This window comes from Equus quagga, chromosome 11 (assembly GCF_021613505.1).
Source record: "Equus quagga isolate Etosha38 chromosome 11, UCLA_HA_Equagga_1.0, whole genome shotgun sequence".
NCBI lineage: Eukaryota > Metazoa > Chordata > Mammalia > Perissodactyla > Equidae > Equus > Equus quagga.
The window spans coordinates 100708545-100721430 of record NC_060277.1 but is presented as its reverse complement, the minus strand read 5'-3'; the positions used below and the strand labels follow the sequence as shown (position 1 = coordinate 100721430).

The 12886-nt window shown below is 46.2% G+C and overlaps 1 pseudogene; it reads right to left on the bottom strand.

The window, feature by feature from the left end:
• Positions 1-8369: 8369 nt before the first annotated feature.
• On the bottom strand, positions 8370-8842 carry LOC124246300 (60S ribosomal protein L21-like; annotated as a pseudogene).
• Between the last annotated feature and the right edge of the window lie 4044 nt (positions 8843-12886).

Below are 12886 nucleotides of genomic sequence, written 5' to 3'. Positions count from 1 at the left end.
AGAACAGTTTAGTGGATACCAGGGGAAAGGTGGGGTGGGGGGTGGGCACAAAGGGTGAAGTGGTGCACCTACAACACGAATGACAAACATTAATGTACAACTGAAATTTCACAAGATTGTAACCTATCATTAACTCAATAAAAAAAAAAAAAAAAGCATGGTGGAGGGGGGAGAGGAGGGAGGTGAGAGGAGAGGTAGGGGCCCTGTGGCTTTCCCTCACACCAAGGGACACCGGTGCACTGCAGGGCTGCCTAGCTGGATGCCTGTGACCAGAGCAGCCCTAGCGAGGGCAAGGGGCCAGGCTGAGGCTGATGCGGTGGGCCTGGGCTCTCCTCCTCAGAGCCACCCGGCTCTTAGGTAGTCCCATCAGCTTGGTTTTCCAGGCTTTGAGAACAATGGGCCTTGAGCAAGTGAGCTGCTGTCTTCTGGGAGGGAGCAGTCTCTCCACTGGTGGAGGCTTGGAGGGGGCGTGGGATTTTGAGAGTGACACCCCTTCAGGCCCTGAAGGAGCGGTCCTGGTGGAGGAGGATGGGTAGAGAAGAAAAGCCTGACTCTTTGCTTGTAACCAGGGAGCCCTTCTCTCCTATCAGGAAAGAAACCGCATGGACAGCAGGATGGAGGCAGGTTTCAGCTGGGCCTCCCCTCTGAAGAGCTCCTGAGATGTGTGCCTAGGAGGAGGCAGAGCAGGCGTCCACTCTGCTGGTCCATTCTCAGGTCTAACTGTGTGGCATTGTGACAAAGTCTCTAGAACACCTGGGTTAGGGGCTCAGTTCAGCATAGAACAGCCTCTGCCTCATTGAAAAATCATAGAAGCAAAGGCTAAATGGGGTTGGAAGATAGTCTAATCCCTCTGGTTTACATGGAGCAAACTGATACCAAGGCTGGTTGGAGGCGTCATCCTGCAGCGCCCTCACAGTCATATTTTACTATAATGGCTGGTTGAATTATACAGCTTCCCCTCTAAACCGTGAGTTCCAGGAGGGCCAAGACTGTATCTACCTTATTCCCTGGTTTTCCCAGAGCTTAGCACAGTGCCTGGCCCAAAGTAGGCCCTCATTCAAGGAAGGGCATGTGGACGCAAGGAATGACGAGCATTCATATTCACTCTCCCCGTGTTAAGTTCACAGCCTCCTGCAAGGATAATGTGAAGAGCCAAACCTCACTAACTTGGACTTTGCAATAATGCAGACACTGCAACCTTGAACCCAATGAGTAAAAGTTTAAGAAAACTTCTCAGGGCTGGCCAGTGGCACAGCAGTTAAGTGCGCACATTCCGCTTCGGCGGCCTGGGGTTCACCGGTTCAGATCCCGGGTGCTGACGTGGCACCGCTTGGCTAACCATGCTGTCGTAGGCATCTCACAGATAGAGTAGAGGAAGATGGGCATAGATGTTAGCTTGGGGCCAGCCTTCCTCAGCAAAAAGAGGAGGATTGGCAGCAGATGTTAGCTCAGGGCTGGTTTTGCTCAAAAAAAAAAAAAGAAAATTTCTCTCTATTTTTAGGTCTTATTCATAAGGGAGAGGGATAATAATAAGAATACACCTTACATTTGGATAGCACTTTAGACCTTCATAAATTCTTTCGTGTAAATTATCTAATTTGTTATCTTTTTTTGAGGAAGAATAGCTCTGAACTACCTGCTGCCAATCCTCCCCTTTTTGCTGAGGAAGGCTGGCCCTGAGCTAACATCCATGCCCATCTTCCTCTACTTTATATGCGGACGCCTACCACAGCATGGCATGCCAAGTGGTGCCATGTCCGCACCCGGGATCCGAACCAGTGAACCCCGGGCCGCCGAAGTGGAATGTGCGCATTTACCCACTGTGCAACTGGGCCTGCCCCTAATTTGTTCTTTACAATAACCTTGAGAGATAGGAGAGAGTTAAGGTCCTTTGTTCGTTCAGCTACCTCCCAGCTGCCATCCAAACAATGGAGGGGGTTCTGAATCTTGCAGGAGGATGTAATTACCATGAGCCAGTGCAAAGAGCCCTTGAGGCCTGACCCACCTGAGGAAGTGCAGTCTGCTTGGGAGATCGCTCCATCTCTCCATCTCTCTTCCAAGGAAGGACGGCTCACCAGGTACCACAGTTTGAGAAAAATATCCCTTAGAAAATATGCCCAACAATGGAGTAGAATTGAGAGTCCAGAAATAAACATCTACAATTATTTCCAATTGATTTTTGACAAGGGTCCTAGGACAATTAAATGGGGTAGGGGAAAGGGAAGAAAGTCTTTTTAACAACCGGTGCTGGGACAACTGGATTTCCACATGCAAAAGAATAAAGTTGGATCCCTATCTCATACCATTTACAAAAATTAACCCAAAATAGTTCATAGGCTTAATGTAAGAGCTAAAGCCATAAAAATCTTAGAAGAAACATAGGTATAAATCTTTGTGACCTTGGATTAGGCAATGGTTTCTTAGATGTGACACCAAAAGCACAAGTGATAAAAGGAAAATTAGATAAATTGGTCTTCATTGAAATCAAAATCTTTAGTGCTTCAAAGGAGACCATCAAGAAAATGAAAGGAGAACCTGTGGAACAGGAGAAAATATTTGCACAGCATGTGTGTGATAAGGGACTTGTGTCCCAAATATATGAAGAACTTTTACGAGTCAACAATAAAAAGACAAATAACTCAATTAAAAAACGGGCAGAGGATTTGAATAGACATTCTCCAAAGAAACACACAAATGACCGATAAGCACATGATAAGATGATCAACTTCATTATTCATCAGGGAAATATAAATCAAACCACTTAACACACATCAAGATGCCTAAAATAAAAAAGACAGACAATAACAAATGCTGTCAAAGATATGGAGAAATTGGAACCCTTATACCTTGCCGGTGGGATTGTACAATAGTATAGCCGCTTTGGAAAACAGATTGGCAGTTTAAACACAGAGTTACTATGTAATCTTGCAATTCCATTCCTCAAAAGGTTAAACATAGAGTTACTATGTAATCTTGCAACTCCATTCCTAGGTATACATCCAAGAGAACTGAAAACATGTCCACACAAAAACTTTTACACAAATGTTCAAAGCAACAGAATATTATTCATAATAGCCCCCAATTGGAAACAACCCAAATGTCCATCAACTGATGAATGAATAAGCAAAATGTGGTATATCCATACAAGGGAATATTATTCAGCCACAAAAAGAAATGAAGTAGTGATTATATGTTACAACATGGCTGAACCTTAAAAACATTACGCTACGTGAAAGAAGCCAGTCACAAAAAGCCACGTACTGTATAAATCCATTTATACAAAATGTCTAGAGTAGGCAAATTCAAAGAGACAGAAAGTAGATCAGTGGTTGACAGGGGCAGGGGGAGGGGGAATGGGAGTGATTGCCAATGGTATGAAGTTTCTGTATAGGTTGACGAAATTGTTCGTGATGATTGGACAACTCTAGAAACCACTGAATTTCATACTTTAAAAGGGGGAATTTTATGGGGGTCGGCCCCATGGCCAAGTGGTTATGTTTGCACCCTCCACTTCCGCCGCCTGGGGATTCAATAGTTCGGATCCTGGGCGCGGACATGGCGCCGTTCATCAGGCCATGCTGAGGTGGCATCCCACATGCCACAACTGGAAGGACCCACAACTAAAATATACAACTATGTACCGAGGGATTTGGGGAGAAAAAGCAGAAAAAATAAAACATTGTTTAAAAAAAGGGGGGAATTTTATAGTATGAATTAAATCTCAATAAAACTATTAAAAATATGCGCAAATGTTTACTTCCATCATTCTACATTGATCAAAGAATCTCCTGATTATTGATTGGTTTTCAGAGGAGCTGTGGTTCTCTCACTGAGTACTCTCTTTTCTTAGCCAAACCTACCCATCTCTCAAAGCCCAGCTCAAGTCCTGCCTCTAACATAAACAGCTCTAGCTTCCTCAACCCATGCGAATCTCTCTTTTCTCTATTTATTCAGGATTAACTCACGTGGGCGCCAAAAGCAAGGTGCAGGAGAAATAGCGCTGGATCAGGAGTCAGAAAAATCTGGGCCACACTTACAAGCCTTATGACCTGAGCAAAATAACTTCTTTGAGCCTCTGTTTCCTCATGTGTAAAATGGCTGCAAACATTTTTACCCATCCTCCTCCTCAGAGTTGTGGGAAAATGAAGACAGATCCTTTGTCACTTGTCACACAAAAACAAGATGTTATTAATATTATCAAAATCATTGGCTAACATTCCTTATATGCAAGGCACTGGGCCAAGAGAGAAATACAACATTATTGCCTTTAACATAAAAATTGGGTGGAGAAAATTAGCTCTCCGAAGCTAAGTGGTTAAGGCTGGTAAAATAGTGGATGCTAAGGAGTTGGGAGGAAGATGGCTCCTGCAGACTGGAGGGATTAGGCAAGACAGCTTCAGCTGGAGGAAGGCAGGGTTTAGCCTCAGAGAATCAGAGAAGGTCAGGCCCCCCAGGCAGAAAGCTGAGCCAGGCGTGGAAGTGGGAATGACAAGGATGCTTGGAGGCCAAGGTGAGGACAGTCTGTTTAGACTCTAGACCAGCACTAGCCAATGGAATATTCTTGTGATGGTGGAAATGTCTGTCCAACAGAAATATGATGAGAGCCACATATATAATTTTATGTTTTCTAGTAGCTACATTTAAAAAAATAAAAAGAGGGAACATTCATTTTATTTATTTTTAAGATTTTATTTTTTCCTTTTTCTCCTCAAAGCCCCCCGGTACATAGTTGTATATTCTTCGTTGTGGGTCCTTCTAGTTGTGGCATGTGGGACGCTGCCTCAGCGTAGTTTGATGAGCAGTGTCATGTCCGCGCCCAGGATTCGAACCAATGAAACACTGGACCGGCTGCAGCGGAGCGCGCAAGCTTAACCACTCGGCCACGGGGCCAGCCCCCGGGGACATTCATTTTAATAACATTTTATTTAAACCAATATATCCAAAATAGTATTTCAACGTGTAACCAATATAATTATTATATTTTATGTTTTTTGTGTGCTAAATCTTAAAATCTGGTATGTGTTTTAACATCTCAATTTGGATGCTAAATTTTCAACAGAGTGAAATGCAGTCCTACCAAAGCGATAAAGTTGTATTTAATGGAAAAATATCTTATGCTGTTTCTATTTTTAAATTAATTAAAATTAATTATAATTAAAATCCAGTTGCACTGGCCACGTTTCAGATGTTCAATAGACGCACATAGCCAGTAGTTTCTGTGTTGGTCAGCACAGCTCGGGAGTTAAGATTATGTGGGCAGATTGCACGACTGGAGCTGGGGACAACTCCACATCCCCTGTCCAGACATCCTTGGGCTCTAGGTTCATGGCCAACTGCCTTCTGGAAGTATCCGTCTGGGGTATGGATCACCATGGTCCTGATGACAAGACCTCTTTACCCCAGAGGCCACCCCACCATGGAAATGTGGAATCCTAGCTTTGCAAAGTACTGTAAGGCTCGCCGAGCCCAGTAGCTTCCAATTGGGATCCTGGAGCCTGAGGTGTCCTTGAAGGTGATCGCAGGGGTCTGATAACCATTTTCAATACCTCAACCCATCTAAGAGAAATCATACATTTCCCTGAGACGAGCTGCATAGTTACCCACAGCATCCTACTTTGTGGTTTCGGTTGACAGGAGAGCAGCTCAGTTGGATGACACCAGTACTCTCCACCTGACCCCAAGCTTGGCTGCTTACTTAACAAGTTTTTACTGATCCCCCATTACTGCCAGGTACTTTTACGTGCTGGGGACTTGGCAGTGAGCTAAACAGAGCCCAGCTCCCATGGAGCTGACGTTCTGCATGCGTGTCTGTGAGTAGCAACAGACACAACAAATAAATATGTGTCAGGAGGACGATAACCCTGTGTCAAAAAGTAAATGAGGCCGAGGCGGTTAGAGTGAAGGGATGTGCTATTCTATCTCGGGCAGTTAGGGAAGAGCGGCTCTGAAGGGAGCCAGGGAGCAGCCTATGGACATCCCGGGAGGGGTTTTTCAGTGGGGGCACCAGCACCTGCAGGAGCTGCTCCCTGCCTTTGAGAAACAGCCCGGGGGCCACTGTGGCTGGAGCAGAGGGAGCCAGGAACAGGGTAAGCGAGGAGTACAGACATGTGCCCAAAGCATGTTTAGTCTTGTTGCTGGAATAGGGACCTGGTTATCCTGAGATGAAAACCCAGTGGAATTGTTAGTACCATCCCAGAGACAGGCTTTCATCTTTTTAAATGTCTTCTTATTATGTGATACATATAATATAAATATGTATGTATATATGATATCTAATGTATATGTAAGTTATGAAACGTAATAAAATGAACTCCCATAAACCCAATACCCAGCATTACTCTTGTCTAGCTTAGTCCTGTCCTTCCCTTTTCCATTTCCTGCCCCTACATGTACCCTGACCGACCAGCTCCCCTGAATGCTGTTTATCATTCTTTTCTCTTTTAAAGAATAGTCTCCATACTTTGTATATACCTCTAAACATCACACTGTTTAGTTCTGCTTGTTTAAGAGCTTTATAAAAACAGTGTCACCTTGGTATGTACTTAAGAGAAATGAAAACACATGTCTGTGCAAAGACTTGCATGCAGAACAGTGTTATTTAAGTAGCCGAAAAGTGCAAGCAACCCAAATGTCCATCAACAGGTGAGCAGGTAAACAAAATGTGGGATAGCCGCACAAGGGAATACTATTTGGCAATAAAAAAGGAATGAAGCACTGATTCATGTTACAACATGAACTCCCAAAACGTTATGCTAAGTGAAAGAAACCAGACACAAAAGACTACATATTGTATAATTCCATTTATATGAAATGTCCAGAAAAGTCAAATCTATAGAGACAGAATATAGATGAGAGGTTGCCTGGGGCTGGGGGTGGGGATGTGGAGTGACTGAAAATGGACATGAGGGTTATTTTTGGGGGGGGAGGTGGCGGAAATGTACTGAAATTAGGTAGTGTGATAGTTGCACAATTCTCTAAATGATCTAATAATCATTGAATTGTACACTTAAAATGGGTGGAATATGCTACAATATGGAAATGTACATTATACTTTGATGAAGCTTTTTAAAAAAAGGCATCCTATTATAGTCTTTGGAGCCTTGTTTTTTCTCTGACAATTATGTTTCTGAGACTTTATGGGTGTTGTTGCACAGAGCTGAGTTCATTTATTTTCACAACTCCATAACAGTCCATAATCTATCGTGTGATCACACCACAGTTTATTTCTCCAATGGCCAATCCTGTCACTGGACATGTGAGTTACTTCTTGTTTCTCACTGTTACAAAACAGTTTGCCAGTAGCATTCTTGTCCGTGTCTCCTTGGCATACATAAGTAACTTTATGTCTGTTGAATCTTGTAGAAAAATATCAGGGCTTGTACACTGTATGTCTTTTTTCACTTCATTTTTTAGGAATTCGTTTTTATTATATTTTACAAAATTATTATTCCCACAACAGATTGAAAATTAAGACAAAAACAAAACTGACCCTTATCACAGTTTGAGAAATATTGCACTAGAGAATACACTGAGAGTAAAATTGCTGGGTCAAGGGTATGCAGTTGTTCAAAGGTATGCGGAAGTTCAAGGGTGTCCAAATGTCAAGCTGCTTTCTAAAATAGTTGTATTGATTTGCATTCCTGCCAGCAGGGGATAAGAGTTCCCACTCTGCTCGACATCTTCACCAACACTTAGCATTGTCCAATTTTAAAATTTGTGCCAATTTTGGGGGTACGACATATTTTCATTCCTTTGTTGCTAATGAGGCCGAACATTTTTTCATATATTTATGGGGCATTTGTGCTTCCTCTTCTGTGCTATTCCTGTTTGTTTCCTTTGCCTATTTTTTTCTTTTTCTTATTGATTCATGACAGTTCTTTATATATTCTGGATGTTAATCCCTTGTCATTTAACTGTGTTGCAGCCATCATTCCCAGTACGCGACATGTCTGAATTTTCTTGGGGTATTTCTTGATAACAGAAGGTCTTCCTTTAAAGTAGTTGGATTTTATCTATTCTTTCCTTTTTTGGCTAGCTCCTTTTTCCTCCTTGCAGATCATGCTATTTTCCTGGTCAGAGCCCTGCCTGGCCCCTATTGAACTGACAAGCTCCAGAGCAGAGCATGGACAGCCCTTTTGAATCTGCACCCTCCTGCCTCCAGCCTCATCTCAGTCCCACGTGTATATTCAGTAGTTTATTCTGGAGCTTATGTTCTTACCCAAGTCCTTCCCTGCTACAAAAACCCCCATCTGTCTGCTCATAGAACTCCAGATCATTCTTCAAATCCCAGCTCTTCTCCTTCTCTTTCTTCTCTCTCTCTTGCTCTCTTTTTTTAACAGTCTAGAGGTCTTTAATTGTTTTTACACCCATTAAGCCATGAATTCATAGGGAATGGGTTCCAGTACTTCAGGCTCCTACCCACTGGTTCTCACAAAGTATGCTTCTCTGGATGGAGCAGGCTGGCACTTCAGTCAAACCCAACTACCTTTCTCTTTGGCTTCTTTCTTTTTCTGATCATTGTCCTTCACATGTTTCGGGAAGCTATCTTGGCTCTCGGCATGCTTAATGTGCTCACTGTGAACATTAATTCTCTTGGCAAGAATCTTGCCTTGAACTTGTTTGTTTACAACAATGCCAACAGCACGCTGGAGAACACTGTAGACTCTTACAGGGAACATTTGTGGGACATTCCTTTTTGAACAGTGCCCATTCCCTTGATGTCGACAATATCACCTTTCTTATAGATTTCCATGTATTTGGTCAAAGGAACAATTCCACGTTTTCAAAAAGGACTAGAGAACACAAAGCAGGTGCCTCTCATCTTTCCCTTCGTGTTGGTCATTTTGGTGTTACTGGAAGATGGAGATCCTGGCTGAAAGGCACAACTTCCTTTTCTTCGAAGCATTTCCAGACCCCAGGCTGAGTCACTTCTTTCTCTGTTCAGTGGGCCCCAGGCCTGGCTAAGCATCAGACGACTGATAATACACAAGTTTTTAACTATTAAAATGGGATAATTTTTACTTTGACTATGTGCCATTTGTCAAAGAGATACAATATTTCAAACATGAGATTCCTTCACAATGGGATGTTTGGAAGGGGAAAAAGGGTTAGGAAACACTGCTCATTGGCCAGTGATGTCTACGACATCCTTGACATCACTCTGCCTCCATCTGAACATTTCCAGGGACAGCAAGCTCACTGTCTTGGTGGGCTGGACCGCTCTAGTTGTTAGAAACTGCTTTCCTGTGCTAACTGAGAGAGGCAGAGAGATGAGATCCTGCCTCATCATTTATGCTTATTGTCCTTTGCTCTGCTCTCTAAAGAAACACTTAGCGAGTCTTTTGTCTGACACGACCACCCTCCAACATGAGAGGTGGCATCCACGTCTATCCATGTCTCCCTCTCTCCAGGAGAAACACATCACCTTCAGTGATTTCTGGGGAGAGAGAGTTTCCAGATCCTCTGCACCTGGTCATTCTCTTGTGAATAAACTGCAGATTCTCCATATCCCTCCAAACTGCACACCCATGTTTGAGGAAAGCCCAAGGGGTGGTCTAACCCGTGCAGAGGGAGCCCTGATCCAGTTAATGTGAACCCACTGGTGCAGCCAAAGAGGGTCGTGGCTGTTCCAGCAGCCTCCTCAGCCCTGTGGCTCATACTGAACCAGGGAGTTGATGAAAACCCTCAGATCTTTTTCATGTGAAACCTCACCGGTTTGTTTCTGGGTGTCTCATTTCCCCTCTAAAGGCAGAGTATCTACAGAGCTCATCTTACTGCTTTGATTCAGCGCTCCTATCTTTTGAGAAAGTTTCCTTAACTTTCATGTGTCCTTTTAGCTCCCCCCCCAGCTTCAGTCAAAGATAAATTAATAAGAAAGATTCTGTTTTTTAAAAAACGTTGACAAGGACAATGCCCTGTGGCTACTAAACATTCTTGGACCCTGTATCTATCGTGCTCTGCCTTTGGGGTGTCAGGTCCCCAACTCCCAGGAAGCAGGGCCCAGGGGAAGGTGCATGTCCTCACTCCAGGCCCAGAGTGAGGTGAGGCCCAGCTTTGCCACGGCTGCGGACGGGGCTGATCCATCTCCGTGTCCCAGGCCAGGAACGTCTGAGTAATCTTTGCTTATATCTGTTCTGTGTCCTATTGCCTAATCTTGCCTGGTCTTCATTAGAAAGGTCCCCCTCCTTTTCCTTCTCTCCTCATTCCTCTGCACATTTCTCCTGAGACAATGGTGCTTGTGCTGGAGATGGTCTCACCACCACAGATTCCCCGGATGTTTAACAAGAAATTCCCAAAGAGGTGATGGGCCCTGAGCCCAGGCTAGGGGTGTCACTTGCGCTGAGCCCTGAAAGGAGGGGTAGGAGTTGATACGGCCAGTCATTGGAAAACTCACTTTTCAAGCAGAGAAAACAATGAAATTTCCGCTGGTCGGCACTAGGATGTGAGTGGAAGCTGGGAAAGCCGGCTGAGGCTGCCAAAGCCAAGGTGGGCGGTCAGACTTCCTCCTAAGTAAGGTTTTAGGCTGGGCAGTGCCATGACTGCATTTGTATTTCAGAGGGATCAGTGAAGATAAGAGATTAGCAAACTCAGAAGGCCCAGAGTCTGCGGGAGAAGACAGTGGCCAAGGGCTCTCCTAGAGACTGAGGGGAGTGGTTGATTCCGGGCTGTGCAGAGGGAGGTGGGACCAGAGGAGGCAGCCCCTGATTGGATGGAGGGTGTTGAGGGGATGACGATGACTTGAAAGACATGTTCCTAGAAGGGGAACATTCTAGAAGCAAGTTTGAGTGGTGGGAGGGCAAAGAGATGAAGACTCAGCTTTGGAGGGTGCTGGTCCTTCGCTGTGAGGAGGTAGGTGACTGAGGAGCCAGCTTTTCTCATTCCCGCCACCGCTGGGGGTCCTCTGGTGCATTCCGCATCCTGCAGCCACAAGACCCTTTGTCCCTTTTGTCTGCCTGCCTCCTCCCTCTGGGGATGATGCTGATGGACTGTGCATCCACCCCAGAGAACCTTCAGGAGGTGTCGAGACCCCCCTTAACTCCCCAAGCCCAGCCTATTCAGAAGCTCACCAAGTTTTCCATCTCAATCTCCACAGGGAGAGTGTGGGAGTGGGCGTGGCAGGTGAGAACTGCCTGAAGACGATCAAGGAGCACTCGAAATACCACCCAAGACCCGGGAAGGTGGGCTCAGAGCCCGGGCCCTTCGTGGGATTTGCCCTGATTGTGCCTCCTTCCTCCATTTCACCAGCATTAACGGTCCCTCCTGTGCTCTGGGTGCTACGTGTGCTGGGTAGGACAATGTATAACACCATACATGCAACGTCTATTGAGCCAGGCATTTAAGTGCCTTACATATCTTACTCAATTTAAACCTCTTAGCAACCCTAGGAGTCAGGTACTCTTTGGCCCCCATTTTACAGAGGAGGAAATCAAGGCACAAAGTAAGGAGCCTGCTTAGCGGGGGTCCGGTTTAGGTTAGTAAGGAGCCTGGAGTTGGGGGTCTGGCCAGCCTCCCACTGGGCTGGGGGAGAGGCACCTCCTGTTGGCCTCTAAAATAGTCTCTATTGTGGGACCTAGAGCATGGGAGGCAAATGCATCCTTCCCACCCCTTACCTCTAAATGTCTAGGGCCCTGGCAAGGCCCTCTGAATGCCCAGGACTCCTGGGGGGCCTCCAGCCCCATTGTCAGCCCTGGTAGCATCCTGCCCCTTGGCTGGCCTCCCTACCCCTCCCCAAGGGCCCTTGCCACCTCATGTCACCCCCCTTGAGAGCAGGGTGGGTGGGTCAACCAGAGTGCACAGGAGGAGGAAAGAATCTGAGATGACACCTTCCATCTTAGCAGACCTTCTCTGATGGTCAGTTGGCAAGAAAGGCACTGGGAATTCTGGGCAGAGACCTCTCCATGGAGGAATCTAGATAGGGCCGGCCTCTGCAGCGCGCCCAGTTGACTAGGGGAGGGCTAGTGCTGGTGGCTGCATGTGGCTGATGCTGAGCTGGCTGCCTGGGCACTGTGGGGATGTCCTGGGGGCCATCAAACAGAGCACTGGGACACTATAGAGCTTAGGAGCTGGGCTCCCTGGTATGCGGCCATGGCATTTGCTGGTGTGCAGCTGCCCAGGCAAGCAAGTGCAGCTGGGTCCTGGCTCCGTGGTGAAGTGAAGGAGTCAGGACTGAGCCTTGGGCCAAAATAAGCCCTGGGGGTGGGGGCGGGGTGCTTGGCTTTATCAGATGAAGAGAGGCCCAGGGAAGGGGAGACAAACTCCTCAAGATAGAGCACTCAGTCATACTCTTTGAACTTGACGTTACCCCTGAAGGTGTGAAGGGCTACTCACTTCACGATGGAAAATGGGACAGTTGAGATGTCGGGATGAATAACGACTTATTACAGCCTCCAAGTAGGATCCTTGCATTCCAACAGCCTCAGGCGCTGGAACCTACAAGCCACCCCTTGGGGAAAATTGTTGGGCCCTGGAGCTTTGCAGTGAGGCCTGAACTAAGCCTACTCAGAAGACCTGAGCTACCTGTTGCTGTAAGAGCAGGAGGGCCCAGCACTGGCTCTGCTCCAGGAACTGGCCCCTTGGATCCGTGCAAGAGCAGGAGGCATGACTGCCCTGGAGCGGGCAACGAGACAAGAGACTAAGGATGATCCCAAATGTGGCGGTCAGCTGAGGGGCATGATTCTCTCTGGCACCAGCCTACCTCTTATGATCTCCCACTGGCCAGGGGGGATCAGAGGAGGGTGGCTTCTTGGGTGAAGGAGTTTCTGAGCTAAGGTCAAGGTGCCTTCAAATCTCCTCTGCTCTCAACAAGGACCAGCTGGCCTGACAGGCACACTGGAGGCAGGAGGAGATGGCCAAGGTCAAGAGAAGTATAAAGGATGGAGGTAGGGGA